This window comes from Scatophagus argus, chromosome 4 (genome assembly GCF_020382885.2).
Source record: "Scatophagus argus isolate fScaArg1 chromosome 4, fScaArg1.pri, whole genome shotgun sequence".
Classification (NCBI taxonomy): Eukaryota; Metazoa; Chordata; class Actinopteri; family Scatophagidae; genus Scatophagus; species Scatophagus argus.
Window position 1 is genome coordinate 12338451 of NC_058496.1, and position 16550 is coordinate 12355000.

Genomic DNA, 16550 nt, shown 5'->3' on the forward strand with positions numbered 1-16550 from the left:
TCTCAAAACATTTTAAATCCAGAACAAGTTGACGGCAAATGTGACCTGCGAGACCAGACTAAATCAAAAACTTCTCCCAAGCACAGAAAGAGGTTGATGAACAACGGGGACAAGGTGCAAGATGTCAAAACTATAAACAACAATCATGCCGGTGACAGCTAGGAGGGTACGAGGCGTGGAAACTATTGATGCACACAAACAGGCAAAAACACACTCGCACAGCCAGACAGAGGTAAACACATGATCACTGACACACAGAGCCCAACACACACACCGATGCGAACGCAAAGCAACTCTCTGTTGGCTTTCAAAACAAAGGTATTAATCATCATTACACACATACAAAGAAACGCAGAACACGGGTGGGCCGGCGGTTGGTGTGCCTGTGGGACTCGTCAAAGAGACACGCTGACACCTCAGCGCAGCCTTTACTGCTGCTGGCATAGCAACCAAGGTCAAGTGGTCTAAAGCTGTGTGTGCGTGTGTGCATGAGGAGGAACTGTAACATGCTCCCAGATGAACTGGTAGGAAATAATGAGGTAGACGCTGTCAGGACGGAGTACGAAGACAACACAAATCCCTGAGCTGCCCTGAATGGTGCTACCTGTCCAGACCTACAAGCAGTCACATACCAGCACAGTAAAATATTTCACCAGATGAGACTGTCGACTCACGATTAAGCCGCTGAATAAGGCTCAGAAAAACATAAAATTTTCTTCAGTTTTACTGTTACTAGTTATATGCCTGGTGAGGATATTGCCATATATTTCCAACAAATAAATAAATTGAAAAAAAGCAAGATTTGTATAGAATTTGAGAGTATTGCACCTAAGGAACAAAGAAAAAAATCATTCAGTGTAAAGCAGGATTTTCCAGAAGTATTCCTGAGCCAAGGTTGTACACCATCTAGGTCCCGAAGCATCCTGTCTACTTTAGTTAATTCAGTTATTAGATAGAGTCCCCAACAGCCATCACAATCAATCAAATCATTAAATATATACTGTTTACAGTGTGTGAAATAGCCTCACAGCACAACCCCCCTGGAGATTAAGAGTATATGTCATTTTATTGTGTAATTTTTACATCAGTGGGAGATGTTTTTCCTTCAGGCAAACTGGCCTACCAGGGACTTTAATGACATTGCATTCTAAATTGCATATAAATACAGCTTTGCAGCTAAAACAGTCTCTCTTCTCTCCACTCTTCTGGGAAGGCTTTCACAAGATTTTGGAGTGTTTCTATGGGGATTGTTGCCCATTCATGCAATAGAGCATTTGTGAGGCCAGACACTGAGGTTGGACCAAAAGGCCAGGCTCACAATCTCCATTCCAGTTCATCCCAAAGGTGCTGGATGGGGTTGAGGTCAGGGCTCTGAATGGGCCAGTCCAGTTCTTCCAGACCAAAATCATTCCACCATGTCCTGATGGACCTTGCTTTGTGCATTGGGATACAGTCATGCTGGAATAGACCCCTGAAAAACAGCTCCATAAAGAGGTCTTTCTGGATACTTTTGTCTACATCGTGTATGAAACACTGTGAAAAACAGTAATGCTACAGTTTACCCAGTTGCACATTGATACATATGTAAAGTTTGCTGGTATGGTCAGTGCCTTAAACTCCTGGGCCACCAGGGCACCCATTTTCTATAACACATTTGAATTTCAAACCAACTCATCTCTTTCTGTCGGAAAGCAGTTGACCTTCGTGTCTTTAGGTTTTCACCTTACATTAAGTCGTACAACAAGACAGACCGGCCAAAGGCATAAACCTTGCAAAATTCATATTAAACGTCATGCTAACCTTCCAGTCAAGAACACCACTTGACAAAGAGAAAGTGATTCTCCCATCCTTCATGTACAAACTAAACACAATGTCAATGATGACTCGGTGCACAGGGTTTGAAGAGGGAGCGTTTGAAGTGCAACTCAGTGGTTTGAAGTTCAGCTCTCTCTTCCATCTGGTCCAATTTATTCTTGTTTCAGTCACCGAGGCATCAGTATCCTGACTCCAAACACAGAGCCTGTCAGAACTGTTGTAAACTTCAGTGGAGTGGTGTCACTCCTAACACAATCTGTCACAATCCACTGACGGAGGTGCTAAAGTACAAAACTACATTTCTTTTGTCTGATACATGATTAAAAACACGAGTCAAGGGCCACCATTGGAGGCACAGCCTGTCTAAAATGCATACAGGCTGTGATCTAGGTTACAGATACATGCTGTTTGAATGAATAATGACTTCAAAAATCACTATTGAAAGCTTTCAAAGCATGTGCAGACAAGTCACACAATTGCACATTCTCGCATGCACATATCCAGCACTCACACTGATACAAGAATGTGAAGAAAGCCAGATTAACCCACATAATGAATGTATACCAGCACATACACATAGGAGTACTTACAAAATGCATGGTCACTAATCTCTAGGAGCAAATATCTGCATATGAACACCAAATTTGAAGGCATGGCACAAGATTTTGGCATGTGAAGTGTTCTGGTTCCCATTTGTAGTTCATCTGTATTTCGGCTGGTACTGAATAATTGTCCTGACATGCTGGTAAACAGTCAGCATAAAGCATAGCATAAAGAGCAAAAGAGGCGAATGCATTGGCCAAAATACAATCTCAGAACCCATCGGCTATTGTCTGAGGACAATTTAGATTTTGATTTAGCTTTTTTTAACTTATCTGCATTCATACACAGATATCTGTTTATAGAGATTGGCCGAATGTCATCACAAGTAGCTAATCGGATTGTAAACAATAACCAGCGCACTGACTAAACTGATGTCAGACGATGGCCAGTGGGTTCTGCGATTGCATGGTCACAAAGGCACACACAATCAGACAAACAGTGTCTGTGCCCGAGAGCTGGCATTCAGACCAGTGGCTCTGATCTCCGATTTTGTCTTATCTTGTTATTTGTTTAGCATCATTATTTCATATTCCATGTTATTCTCATTTACTATTGTTGTATTGCTGCAAGTATTATTCCTATTTATTTTACTATTTCTACAAGGTATTACACAACGTAACCAAGAGAATTATTTCACAATGCCAGAAAGGAGTGCAAGTGCACTTACTGTATATACAGAAACACAACAAGAATTTGGGCATGTGGGGCTACAGTTAATAACATTAACTATGCAAGAAAAGTTGGCTGAATAAGTGGATTGTACTGGTGTCTAGGCCCAGCATAAAGGCCTGAATATAAAGACTTAAAGCTAAAGAAACATTTGCAGAAATGTGCTTTCACTGGGACAATAAACATTTCTTGACGCTTGCGCTGATCCCAGATAAGATGTGTGATGATAAGATGACCTCTGCCTCTGATCTCTCCCATCTGTGTCATACCTTTGTGTTTATTCTACCTCTCACTCCCTCTTCTCCCTTTGCTCTCCAGCTTCCCTTTTCTGTGTCAGCATCCAATGTCTCTGTCTCTCTTTCTCTGGTGTGTTAGATACATGTACCGGAGACAAATCTGACCTTTTCAGCTTTATCATCCCTTTAGCTCCATTAGATCCACACCCCCAGGCCCCTTACACCCCCAATCACCTGCACACACACACACACACACACACAAACACACGCTAAAGTACACCTCAATAAAACTCCCCATTGCCAGAGGTCAATCACAGAGTGAAAGCAGCTACATCCAGAGACGTGATAATCAATCCATTCCCTGTGGACACTGACCGTCTCCTCGGTGTTCTGCAAAGGCCTTCAGAGCTACCACAGCAGCTGAGGAAAAACAGCAGAAAAATCCCTACAGTGGTCTTACTATTTATACTTTTTTACCGCTTCACAGCGGTTTGGCATCGCACACGGGTCATAAAGAAATTTCAACACATGGAGAGGCATGCTTGCTATGAATTACAATGGCTTGGGGTTGGTGGCTGGTGGTGTTCATTTTCAGATGATAAAATCAGTTAGGTGGGATTACGCATGCACTCTCATCGTGTGTGTAGGTGGGCCTGTACTTGAAGACAATGTGGAGAGAGCACAGGTGGGAAATGCTGATACACTGAAATCGTTTGACAAAAAATCTTGAAGGGCTTTCTTAGTGTCAAGAGGAAGGCCTGACAATGAAATACTGGGAAGAAGACAAAAGATAAATACTGCGCTACTTTGATTTCCAACTCTGTTGAAAGTCGTTTCACTGAAGAAAAAGAAAAGGCTTGTAGAGAGGCTTGGCTTATAGAGAGGACAACAACAGAGGGTCAGTTCAGAGTTAAGAGGAGAAAAAGAACAGGTTGTCTCTCCTTACATGCCTGAGGAGGAGCAGTGACATTGACAATATTAGCCTTCCACTCACATTACCTCACACTAACAGTGATTACATTTACAACACACACACTGATGAACACACGCACACGCTCACATTCCTACATCAACACACACACAGGCAGGGAAACGCACATACACACATCCCCCCACCAATTACAAAAGAGCCATCCAGCGATCAGCAAAAGCTGACTTTCAGCTATTAGTCGAGACAGCACGTTACAGATTGTGGCTGCTCCTCTTCCTTAACTCAACCTTTTCTTTTTCATTCTGTCTGTTTTAAGAGGGGGCAGAACAATTAATAACTGGTATCATTCCAATAAAGCCATTAGCAGTCACTACATTCGTTCATTCTCTCACTCGTCTCTCACTCTCTCTCTCTAAACCTGTTTCTTTCTCTTTGCTTACCTCAGTCTCTCTCTTTCTTTCTGTGATAGATGAACGTTCTTGAAAGCAGCTGTAATGCAGGATAGCTTTTAGGGAAAAAAAAAAAAAACAGCAAAGCACTCTAAATTGAAAATAAAAAAATAAAAACAGGCCTGCCATAACTAAGTAGACCAGGGTTATGGAAAAACAACAACAGCAGCACGTCATCACCAGAGTCCTTAATATCTGGATGTGGCCATAATTTCCCATCCCTCTTTTGTATTTCCTGCTTCCTTTCTGTAGCAATAGCAGGCCAAAACATCGGCAGATACATGAAAAATAAATTAAGAGTGAATGAATGATCGCATGCTAAAATAACCACTCACAACGTTTACGGTGGATTCTTCTTTTAAAGATTTATCCAAAAAATGTCACTTGTGATGAAATAGATGTCAGCAAACCGAAAGGTACTGCATATAAATCAACCACTTTAACATAACTATGAGGGAAAAAAAAAAAGTTGACATCCCTGTTTTGATGCTGTTTTGAAGTGTTGACCCCTCACTCTTGCTATCCGACAAAAGACAAAAAAAAGAAGCAGCAGAAGAAGAAGAACTCAACTCAAAGGGTTCTTGCTTTGCTCAAAACAATAATGTAAGTATATATTTGGATCAGGTACTTCTCCACTAGACACTGGACACTGATTGGTTATACTCCATTCAGGCATAAAAGCTGTTGTAGTAACTGTTTAAATTTTCCTGAACTCACAAGATAATATTATTAAAGAGTTGGATCAATACAGTGAAAACACAGTTTCTCTTTCTGTTGGTTTGAAAGTATTGATTTTGTTGACTCAAAGTATTAATATCAAGGGCGCAGCCATATAATCTGTCCAGGGTAGAAGCCTGATCAATTAAACCCTCATGTATTATTCACATCCTGTTAATTTCCCCAGCTACGGAGGCCAGGCCTGTTGTGAAGTTACATTATAAAACATACAGTACATAACCAGAAGGAGAGATAAGGAAGTGACAGAAAAAACAAACTAAAAAAACCCTCCATGTTAAGTATAGACATACTCTCCTGTCCACGAAAGTGTAAAAACATATTATTATAATATATTCTGAATTACTCTTTTTCCACATTCTAACTAAACCGCTCCACCACTGTGTGCTGTAAAAAGTGGAAAAAATAAAGCTTCATCTATATGCTGATTCTTCTCTTTCTGCCTGTTCTCACTTTGCCTGAGGATGTTATAGTGTAAGCTCTGTAATGGCCCGGTGCGGTACAACTTTTAGGGGTAAATTGATGTCAGTGACATCGTTGTAAGTTTGCATAAAAACGTGGGAAGAAGAGCAGAAGAAAAAGTTTTGCTGGCGGGTTTGAGAGCAAATTGACAGCAGCCTGCGCTATCTAACGCTTTTCAGATCCTCAAACCCGCGCTAACCTTTCTGCAATCACAGTTCAGCATGCTGCTTTGAAGCAGCCCACACCACGAGCTCCAGGCTGTGAACACATCACAACGTGTGCTCATACCTATGCAAAGGATGTTTTAGAAACCAGAAGAGGGAAAAAAAATGAATTCTGACTCTCAATTTCTAAGATTAACGAACACAAACAATATATTCCAAAAACAATTTACATTTATTTAAACAATGAAAATTAGATTTTTTTTTTTTATATGCCACTGATGATAAGTTAAACGTATACAATTATGCAAATTGAGAGCAACTCTGTATGGATTAAATGCGTCTGGATTAGAACTTTGCTTGTTCAATTTTATCTGGGAGGATAAAATACAATGAAGAATACCAACAAATGTAACAAAGCAACTCGACTCGTTGCAGACGTGCATGTTTTCCAAAATTTAGAGTCAGACCAAGCACGTTCACTGTGCATAGTGAGCAACATCTGAGCAACAAATATACAATTTGTGGACAACCAGGGGTCAAGTGAAACGAGTTTAGCTATTGCCCAGAGTCCAGCTAAATCTCGTCGGCCACAGTCCTGCTCCGAAGATGACTTAATGTTAGATTAAGTGATTTATTTGTGGATTAACTGAACATGTTTTCTGAGGTTACAGACTAAAGTTAATCACCATCCGATATTTCACCAGTGACCACAATAGACAGTAAGACAGCGATCGCAGCAGATGATGCAGCAGGATTTAATCTGAAACTGATCAGCTCGTGAGTTGCACAGGAGGAGGCAACAGCTTGAGTTTGTTAACACTCATCCAAACTGTTGGAACTGGGAGACGATTGCCCAGTTTTCAGCTCAAACTAGATACATTTGTCAGACTTGGACAGAGGGTGATCTTTTCATTAAGAGAAGATCTGTGCCCTGACATTTACAACACCCGTTAAAATGAAGATGTATTACATATTTCACAAGGTGGATAAAAAGGCATCCATCTCCCTGCCTTACCATCTCTCTCGCTCTCTCTCTCTCTCTCTCTCTCTCTCTCTCTCCCCCCCCCCCATGAAATGTTGTACAGTTAGTGGCTTATTAATTTAAAGTGTACTGCATAAGCCTATCCTAGGTGAATATGCTAATCAACAATTTTGAGGCCTGATGAAGTATTTTATGAGAGGCTGTAAAAGTATTTTTGGGAGTTTCACTGTCAGGTTCAATTGCTCAAAGTGACCATCCAAGGAGAACCATATCTCATCCAGAGTATTAAATAGGAAGCAGACTGATGCAAAAACTGAGCGAGAACTAAGTGGGAGATTTCCAGTGGCACCACACCAGTGGCGGCTGGTCAACAGAGGGAACCAGGATGCCACCATCACTTCCATCATGAAGAAGAATCAAGCAAGCTAAGTGTTATGTAGGTAGTGAGTAAAATGTGTGATAGACTGCAAAAATCTACATTCAAAATGTTCTACGTTGTCTAAATATTGACTGGTGACATGATTCCAGCCCAGGGTGCAAAAATCTTTCCCCATTAATTGTTAGTAGTTAGTACAGAAAGTGGCATATTTTGCTCCTTTTCAATATAAAATGTTGTGCTATAGTACCTTCAACATTATGTAAGTATTAACACAAACCCTACCCTAAAGTTTAATGTATCAATTTGTGATGTAAAACTGCGTTTTCTGGTAGATTTTCTCAAGGTTTGAACGTTTCAAAAAGCCGACTTGTTGACTGTAATATTTATGGTGCGATTAGGCCATTGTTTAATATTGCGATGATCCAAACTGTTCATCTGTGAGTACACTTCACTATAAGGATGGAAAAGGAGAGGTATAACATAGTGTAAAATGTTCCAACTTCTTGATAAAACAAATGAGCACCAGTTTACAGTGAAATTTAATCTAAATCAAAACCATTAACCTTAACTTGGAAAGCTCATGTTCATGTTTATGTGCACTAAACTTTGAAATCTGCACTCAATATTTTCTCCAGCTGTTTTGCCAGGTTGTAAAGAGCTGACGTTGTGGAAGGGACACCCCTCAGAGGGGACACCCACATTGGCCTTTTAGGATCATTTCTTTTTTTACTCATAGAGTCTTTTAGACAAATAACAGAGCTGATGGACCACACTGAAATGCAACCTGACTCTAGTTAGAGGGCAGAGTCAAACAGGATGAAACTCCACTTCTAAGTCAGGCCCAATGGGTTTTGGTCCACTGTTGGTTTGACTCTTGTGTGATGCTACCATCTAATTCTAAGCATAATAAAAGCCTCTTTTAAAGCCTAAAAATAATTAAAGAGTCCTTGATGTTATTGCTTATACAGGGTTTATCAAACACTGGAGTTATTCTTAATATGCAGTATGTTCTCCTCCTTTGCTATGCTAAATACCCAAACTAATTTATGGTAATGTAACTGAAGATGAGAAGCCAAGAGTAAAGAGAGAGAGAGAGAGCATCTAATAAGCCTCACTGTCGTGTCTTTGTCCTGATGCCACGACATGTCACCCATAATCCAAGGCATCTTTAAATGAAACAGACGAGGTGCTGATGTACGAGTGAGGACAAAGACAGATATGGGACTGGAAAGAGGAGGGAGGGTGGAAAGTAGTGTACCTCATTCCCCATCTCCCTCTTTGTAAGACTTATCCTCTGCCCATCTGATTCTTAACGATTCCTTTCCTCCAACGCTGTCAGCATTTATTCCTCTATGAAAGGCTGTGATCGTACAGTGATTTGCATGATTGCATTTTCCATACCTTGCATTAATAGTGCAGCAAGGATGAATAGCTAATGGCCTATCATATTTAAGTAGCCATCTCAACCGGCCATCACATTACAGCTCCTTCAATCTGCTAATGAAACAGGTCTCTCTCTCCCTCCCTCCCTCCTTCTTCTTCTCTAAATGCTTCTCTCTAAATAGACACCTGGTCCAGTGAGATCAGGAAGATACCTCAAAGTTTAAAATAAAACATAACATATGAACGAGAAATTAAATTCTAACTCTGCACATTCTCAACAGTGATAAATCATATTAATCACCTTAACGTGACACACATCCATGCTACACTGCAACACTGATTCAAATAAAGAAAGAAACTCTTGTTGTTTGCACCTGTACTCTATATGAGGCTTATTAACACTGAGGGATGTACCTGTGCCACTTTTTTTCTGACCAAGTACAAGTACCTATATTTGGATATATGCCAATACCAAGTACCGATAACAGTCATCTCACTAGCACTTGTCATTGATGATGCGTGGGGGGCCAAACTTTCACATGACAAATAAGTAAATAAATAAAAAAATAAAATTTTAATGCTTTTTTTTCTGGAGTTAATGATGTGAGTAACAAAAGAGTGTGCCATCTCACTTTTTTTCCTCATGTGCAGTCAGCAGCAGATACAGACGTTTATGAGTTGAAACACAAACATTTCAATTTTGTTGGGTGGTGTTGGACTATACTTCTAATCTTGGTTGGAGCAACTGTAACAACCTAATTTCCTCCAGGGATCAATTAAGTATTTATGATTCTGATTCCGATATGCTGAGATGGATGCAACTATGTACTCTGCAGTTCACCACAAGTTTGACAGCAAAATGCATAAGATCAAACATGACAATTAACCTCAGTCTGGATAACCACTAATAAATAAAACAATCTGTACAGAGGTTAGTAGATAGTTTAGAGTTAGGTAGTTTTGACCAGGTAGGCAAGTTGGTCGGAAGTAGTGAATAATTTATCATCAATGACTTCCTGATCATTTTGCTGTTCAGGTAACAACAGCCATCTTGGGCTCTACTATTTCTATCTATTTTTCTTACATTCTTACATTTCACAAATAAGCCAATTAATTAAGATAACAAGCGGCAGACTAATTGAGAATGGAAATAATAATTATTTACAGCTATATGAAAAGGTTAATATACTCTTGAAGGAAAGTAGGCAAGCTTTTAATGTCACACCATGTGTTTTGCATTATAATTGAGATTTTGCTTCTCCGGCAGAAAAGTTTTTTGAATATGTGTGTATTTATATGAATAACTTTATATAGCTGAATTTATATGTGCGCCTGTCAGAGAGAGAGTGCATTTATCTTTGCTTCTGGGGATACTGTTTGCTCATATTTGTCTGTGTGTTTCAGCAAATGCTTGATTCGCTTTCCCATTTGGCTAAGCAGAGCCAGCGACAGGACGCAAAACCTCATACCACAAGGTCATCGGCACCGCATCCTATTCATACTGCTACTCTCTCAGGGTTATAGTAAACTCCTCCAACTCCTCTGACACCCGACCACAACCTTCTTTTTACTGCCTCCAGCTACGCCGAATTTTCGTAATCTTCTGAATCTGCTGCCAATAGATTTCCCACCAGAGTTCATGCACTTATTGAAGATTCATAAGATCAAAAAGGGAGATACCCTCCACACCAAAGTGGATACATACACGTATTACAACACAAATGTGAAATACGCCAGCAAAATTCACACCAACTGTATATATACATGCACACACCGACAAAGCTCTAGAGACCTCTTTTAATAGTGTTTGGCTTCTAGGGGATCTGACAGGACCTTGGAGCAAAGTAGAGTTTAAATAGTGATTGCTTTGACGAAAGGAAAGATGATGCCAGAGAAAGATGGAGAGAGGAAAGAAAGGGAGTGAAGAGAGAAAAAATAGATCCTGTAAATGGAGGAGGATGAATGGAGCGAAGGAACAAAACAGAAGAAAAAATGTAAGTCAGGGGGTGAGAATGTATAAGCCTGAGCAAATAGTTATTACCAGTCTCTGAAGGATGGCGGCGTGAGCTGAATAGACTGGGACTTAGAAACCACTGTTACCGATGGCGATAGGGGACCGCTTCACAGCCCTGCAATCTGACAAAGGCTTAGTAGGTAATGGAAGCAGACCTCCGACAGCCTAAACCCCCTCGCCCCCCCCCAAAAAAAACAAGAGCTTTAGCATGCTATAAGAGCTGAGCATCAGATAAGTCCATACCCTCTTCAAGCCCAACAAAGCAAACATTTAAATATCAGAGATGTTTATTGCCCACAATATGTCAAAAGTGAACTTGAACAGGAGCACCAGAAACTACGGCGGTAACCACTGGCCGCATATGTTCATTTCAGAAGCGGGACATCATACTGATTTGGGAGTGTATCGTTCTGCATAAAGGCCCAAATGTCCTTTGGCAACACAATAAATCTCTCACAGCTGTCAGGGATGCTGTCTTGTCAGTGACCTTGTGCACAACTGAACAGACTAATTTAACCTGCTTTCAATGTGTCAGCTCCCGTTAATCTAAACAAGAAACATGAATGCTTGATCTTAAAACAAACTGCCTAGACTGAAAGCAAAGTTTATGTATAGAGAAGAAGGCCTTGAGCTTGTCTTTGCATCTTGCATATGACTGGCACTCAAAGAAAGTAAGAAAATGAATGTGCACACGCATGGACAAAAGAATGAATGCAGGTGCACACACACCTTATATACAGTACACACTTTTCTCTCTGGGTTTGGTTCATGAGTCCAACGAGGAGGGGATTTCTGAGTTTCAAATGACTTGTGACTGAAATAAAATGAGGAAGTTAAAGTTTCCAGGAGGAAGGCAAATTTCCCAGACTTCTTGGGGTTGTGTGGGGAGTGTTTATGCATCATTCTGCTCCAGCTGAACATTAAATTTGAGGTTCAGAAGCTGATGGCCTGATCAAAGCAGACAGGCCATATGTCATGGTTTGGGCAGGTTATGTGCTGACTGTAAGGAGGGGGAGAGGAATTTGTGCGAGAGTGTGTCTGCATTTGTGTTTACAAAGCCCCTGGCTGGCGAGGTCACGTGCTGAGCTTTAATGATACATTCACATTTGCATACATGTCATATTACAGTCCAGGGGTCAGTTGCACCAGGTCTTTGCAAATTCAAATCTAGTTGTAACATCAGTGTTTAGAGAGATTTATGCATCACCAAACGGAAAGAGTTTTCACCACACAAACTAGTTCTTACACTTAGATCAGCTGTTAAATATGTATCCCCAGTAAGTGCCAGGTGTTACCGGTTGTGCAGCAAACTGACTGGCAAAGCTAATGTTAGCCTGCTGATATGTGACGAGTTCTGATTAAAGAGCAAACCCACATATTTTGCTTGCCACTTCATCAAAATGCTGTTTAAGATTCAGGAAAGTACATACAATACCCCACACTACAGAATGTTTTACTATCAGCATCAGACTGAATGACTAAAAACCATCACTGACACTGGTGTAATCACATATTTTTTTTCTCATTCTAAACCAGTACTCGCCAACAAATTCCTCCATGTATGCATACATAAATATGGTAATGTGAAACCTACATTTACAAAGGACTGATGAAGTTGGACTTTAATACATCACTTGGTCTCCTGACATTGCTACTTTTAGCAGCTATGTTATGTATACAGAGACTTCCTGTTTCAAATAGTTGACTGCTTTTGATCGATGGCACCACATATGCACTAGCAAAGAAATTTCTTCAGTGTAAATAACGCAAACAAATTTATTTCATCACTAGTTTGAAACTCGAAATAGTTACTGCAAACTTTGTCATGGATTTACAAATAGTTGGTGCAACACAAACCAGGTTCCTCAGTCTGCAGTTCTGTTTCTAACCAGGGATGTTGAAAGGAAGCAGCTGGCAAGTGCCGGCTTTCCAGAGGCTAAACACACACACACACACACACACACACACACACACACACACACACACACACACACACACGCACATGCATACCAAAACAAAGAAGACGAATAACCATCAGCACACTATTTGTCCCCAGGAGCTTCTAATACAAACCAGGTGAGCAACAATAGCAGTTAATAACTCCAATTTAGTTTGTTATTCAAGTCCCATCACAGAGCACTGTTTAAAATACCAATTTGAAATAGTACATCAGCCACGCAGCAAAAACATTTATCCCTGGAGACTAATACACACACAAATATCCCACCAAACAAATTCAAGCAGACACACAGTTCCTTCCATCCATTTAGCATCCCCCAGTACTCGCAATTTCCTTTCTTCTCCTTTGGTCAAAATGGCTTTCCTCTGTTTCTCCTATGCTCAAAACCCTGGGTAATTTTCTTAATCTAAGCCTGATTCTGAACATTTGCATAAAAATGTTCACTTCAGGCTCCCCTAAAAGAACATGGCTCTAATACCCAATTACTTTCCTCAATAGTGGCGACTAATTACAAAGGTGTCAAACAAACAGGTAGCAGAACGGGGGGGGGGCTCCGACACAAAGGCTGAGGTGCAAGTCTGCCACATGGGACAGAGCAGCTCAATGGAAAGCAGTAAATTCATTTAGGCTGGCTTCATTAAACCCTGTTCCTTGGGCCCTGCATCATGCTCTCCCCGTTGCTCTCCCTGTTCTCATTTGTGGGGCAGCGGATGTGCTGTGGGTAAGAAGAAGGCGATCAAACAAATAAGTGCAACGCAGAGGGAATGGGGGAACTCTGCAGGGGGGGAAAGGAGGGAGCAGAGGAGCACAGAAAAAGGGGGAGGGAGGGAAGAAGGGAAGTGAGGGAAGGAAGGAAAGAAGGGAGAGGATGGTATCAATAAAGCAGCACAGTGATATAAAAAAAGAACAGAACAATATAACAGAAAGTGCTGGTGGGATAGAACAAGGGCATGAGGACATGTGCTCATTTGATGATAAAGAAATAAAGCATAAAAGGATGAGCACATAAAAGAATAATTTTGAATATGACTTTTGTTTTATTCATCTGACCCAGTCTTCCAAAAGCCACAGACAACAGTGGAAAACAGAGAAAATTACAGCTTTGGTCCTCAAACACAGGCCAAATGCCAGATCTCCAACATGGTGAAACAAGGGCAGCAGAGCCCCATGGTCTCTTTACCATTTAGATTATACTGGCAACTTTGTGACCCCACAGTATGGATAACCATAATAAGCCACAGCCCCCACTGTGTACCACCTGTAAGCCAAACATATTCACAAACAAAAATCTCAACTTGTGGTCAGAAAGCCTGACCACAAAAGTATTCACAGGCCCAAAAGCAACTCTACTTGCTCAAAAAGGGAACTCCTCATATGAACTTTCCACTTCTGCACAGCTCATATTCGTGCTCAATTTGAAAGAGTGCTCGCTGGGAGGACAATTAATGCCCGATGTAAAACAGACACTGAGAAGAGGTATGCCATCTCATTAAAGGAAAGTTATCAAACCTTCTGAATGTAAACCGAAGGCTTGAAGGGTTGATGTGATCGACACACAAGCATATGCAAACAATGAAATCGAGGTTTGGCCACAGAGTGAAGTGTCCATGTACGGTATATGAACAAACAAATGCACAGAAAGACATGCAGTGATGTTTCTTGGCAGTAAAGTGAAACTTTAAACATGCAGGACTGACTGAGACTGCATTAAACCTTCATTAAAAAAGAAATAAATAATAATTGTGTATTAAATTAGGAGAAATGACCTTTCCCTTTCTGCCTGAAAGGGATTCAAAGAAAAAAAAATGTCATGAACTATGTGGAAATGTTTTCTGATAAAATAGATAAATCTAACATCAAAATTATGCTACACACAGAATTAAACCTTCAGACTGCACTTAATATGAAAAAAAAAAATCAACCAAAAGAACTGTGGAATCGGGGAAAAAAAAAAAGCTTAAAGCTGTCAGAAAAAAGCAAAAAGATCACCAAGATCACACCGAGTTGAGATCTTGTTGGAAGATGCAACATCTAGTGTACATTTTTGCATCACAGTGCAAAATCAGATGCCCTGGTTTAAAATCATGTTCTCTATTGGCTTCCTCTCTTATCTCCTGTAGGTCTCGTAATGGGCTAAAGTAATAATAACTTACCCTGCCTGACAGAGCTGAGGGTAAAACTACACATGGGAAAAATTAAATTACGGGAAAAAATGTATTTGGTCCCAATGAAACCGATAATTTTGCTGTCAAGGGTCACCAATTTGGTTATCATGGATTTTAGCCGACTTTCAGCGTCAGGCTCATGACTCATTTAGTGAGATAATGGCGCTTCAAGGCTTCTGTCTAATGTGGTTTCAGAGCTGTGAGAAGCAGGCTTTCCCATATAACGATTACATTTGGGCGTTCCACATCATAATTTAAATGCTGCTGAGAAACACTCTTGTTTAGGATTTAGTGTGATAATTCACATCGAGGCGGCATTATTAGTGAACCTTTTAGGTTTTGATTTATGCTATCAGAACCTAAAAGCTTGTGTGACAGCACATACAGCTAAAATGTCATATTAGCACAGACAACAAAAATTAAAAGCCTGACCACTTTCCCCTTTTTACATTTTCTGTTGATTTCTGGTCTTAATAGGTAATTAACTAATGAGGAAATCTGACTTTTTTTGTGACACATTGAAGGCCACCATGACCTGCACCAAAGACCCATCAGTGCTGCGATTCCTTATTCACTGAAAGAGGGTGATAAAAGTCAGAGATTACGTAAAGCCCCTCTAAATTCTGCAGCTGTTCAGCTGTCACTGACAGTGTGTATCACAAATCAACTGTATGACTTCCAGAAATGAGAGCAATCCAATCAAACTAAAGACCCTGGAGCAGCAGGGTGGCATGGTGAGCAGGACAACTTCATCTGAAGGGGTCAGGCTCAAGTCTCTCTTACATATTTTGTATTACATATCTTGGTTAGTTAAGCATTTAACTTTTCAGGGCGTACACAGGGAGTTGCTTCATGCTGCTGGTCTTGGATCTGTGCCCGAATAAAACAGCAGATCTCACGCTGTTGTAGCCTATAAGCTCCAGCTGCTTGCCTTCATTGTGTCTCTGCGCCGTGCCACAAATGTTCTTCCATCTCCGGTACTTATCAAGGCACTGAAGTTTGACGCTGCCATTACTCAAAATTAATAACCACGGCAGCATGTTTATCATAGCACACTTTCACACCCAACCTGCCAGAAATAATCACCTCAGTCTTTGCATGTGTGACAGGGATAGAGAGAGAGAGAGAGAGAGAGAAAGAAAGTGAGAGAGAGAGACAGAGGAAGAAACACAGAAAGACAACCGGAGGAGAGATGAAGTGTGAAAAGAAGACAGAACAAAGGGAATAAGAGCCTGAGATGAAAGACATAGCGGAGAGAGAAATGAAAAGGAAATCTGCTACGTGCATACATGTGCATCTTCCGTACCTAATCACTCTGACTCCATTACACCTCGTTGGTTTTTCTCGCACCTTTCCTTACCATCATGTCTGACAACAGGGCAACACTAGCTCTCCCCATGTTTTCACTCTGCTAAGCAGGACTCTAATCTCCGCTGACAGCCAATCTGCTCCAACAAGGTGGGCCTGAGTAAATAAAAAAAGGGCCTGCGTTTTTTAATTTACAAATCAAGCAAGCCCAGCGCTGGATCAGGTTCCCTGCTGGAGGGAGAGAAATTCTCAATACTGGTGGCGTCGTGCTAGTCGTAGATGCTTTTGCTGTATC

The 16550-nt window shown here is 40.8% G+C and overlaps 1 protein-coding gene across 2 annotated transcripts in view; it reads right to left on the bottom strand.

Annotated features, from left to right (window-relative positions):
* The window catches only part of fbxl17 (F-box and leucine-rich repeat protein 17), a 200032-nt gene that overhangs the window by 100731 nt on the left and 82751 nt on the right, over nt 1-16550 (bottom strand). The gene's annotated exons all lie outside the window — the stretch shown is intronic.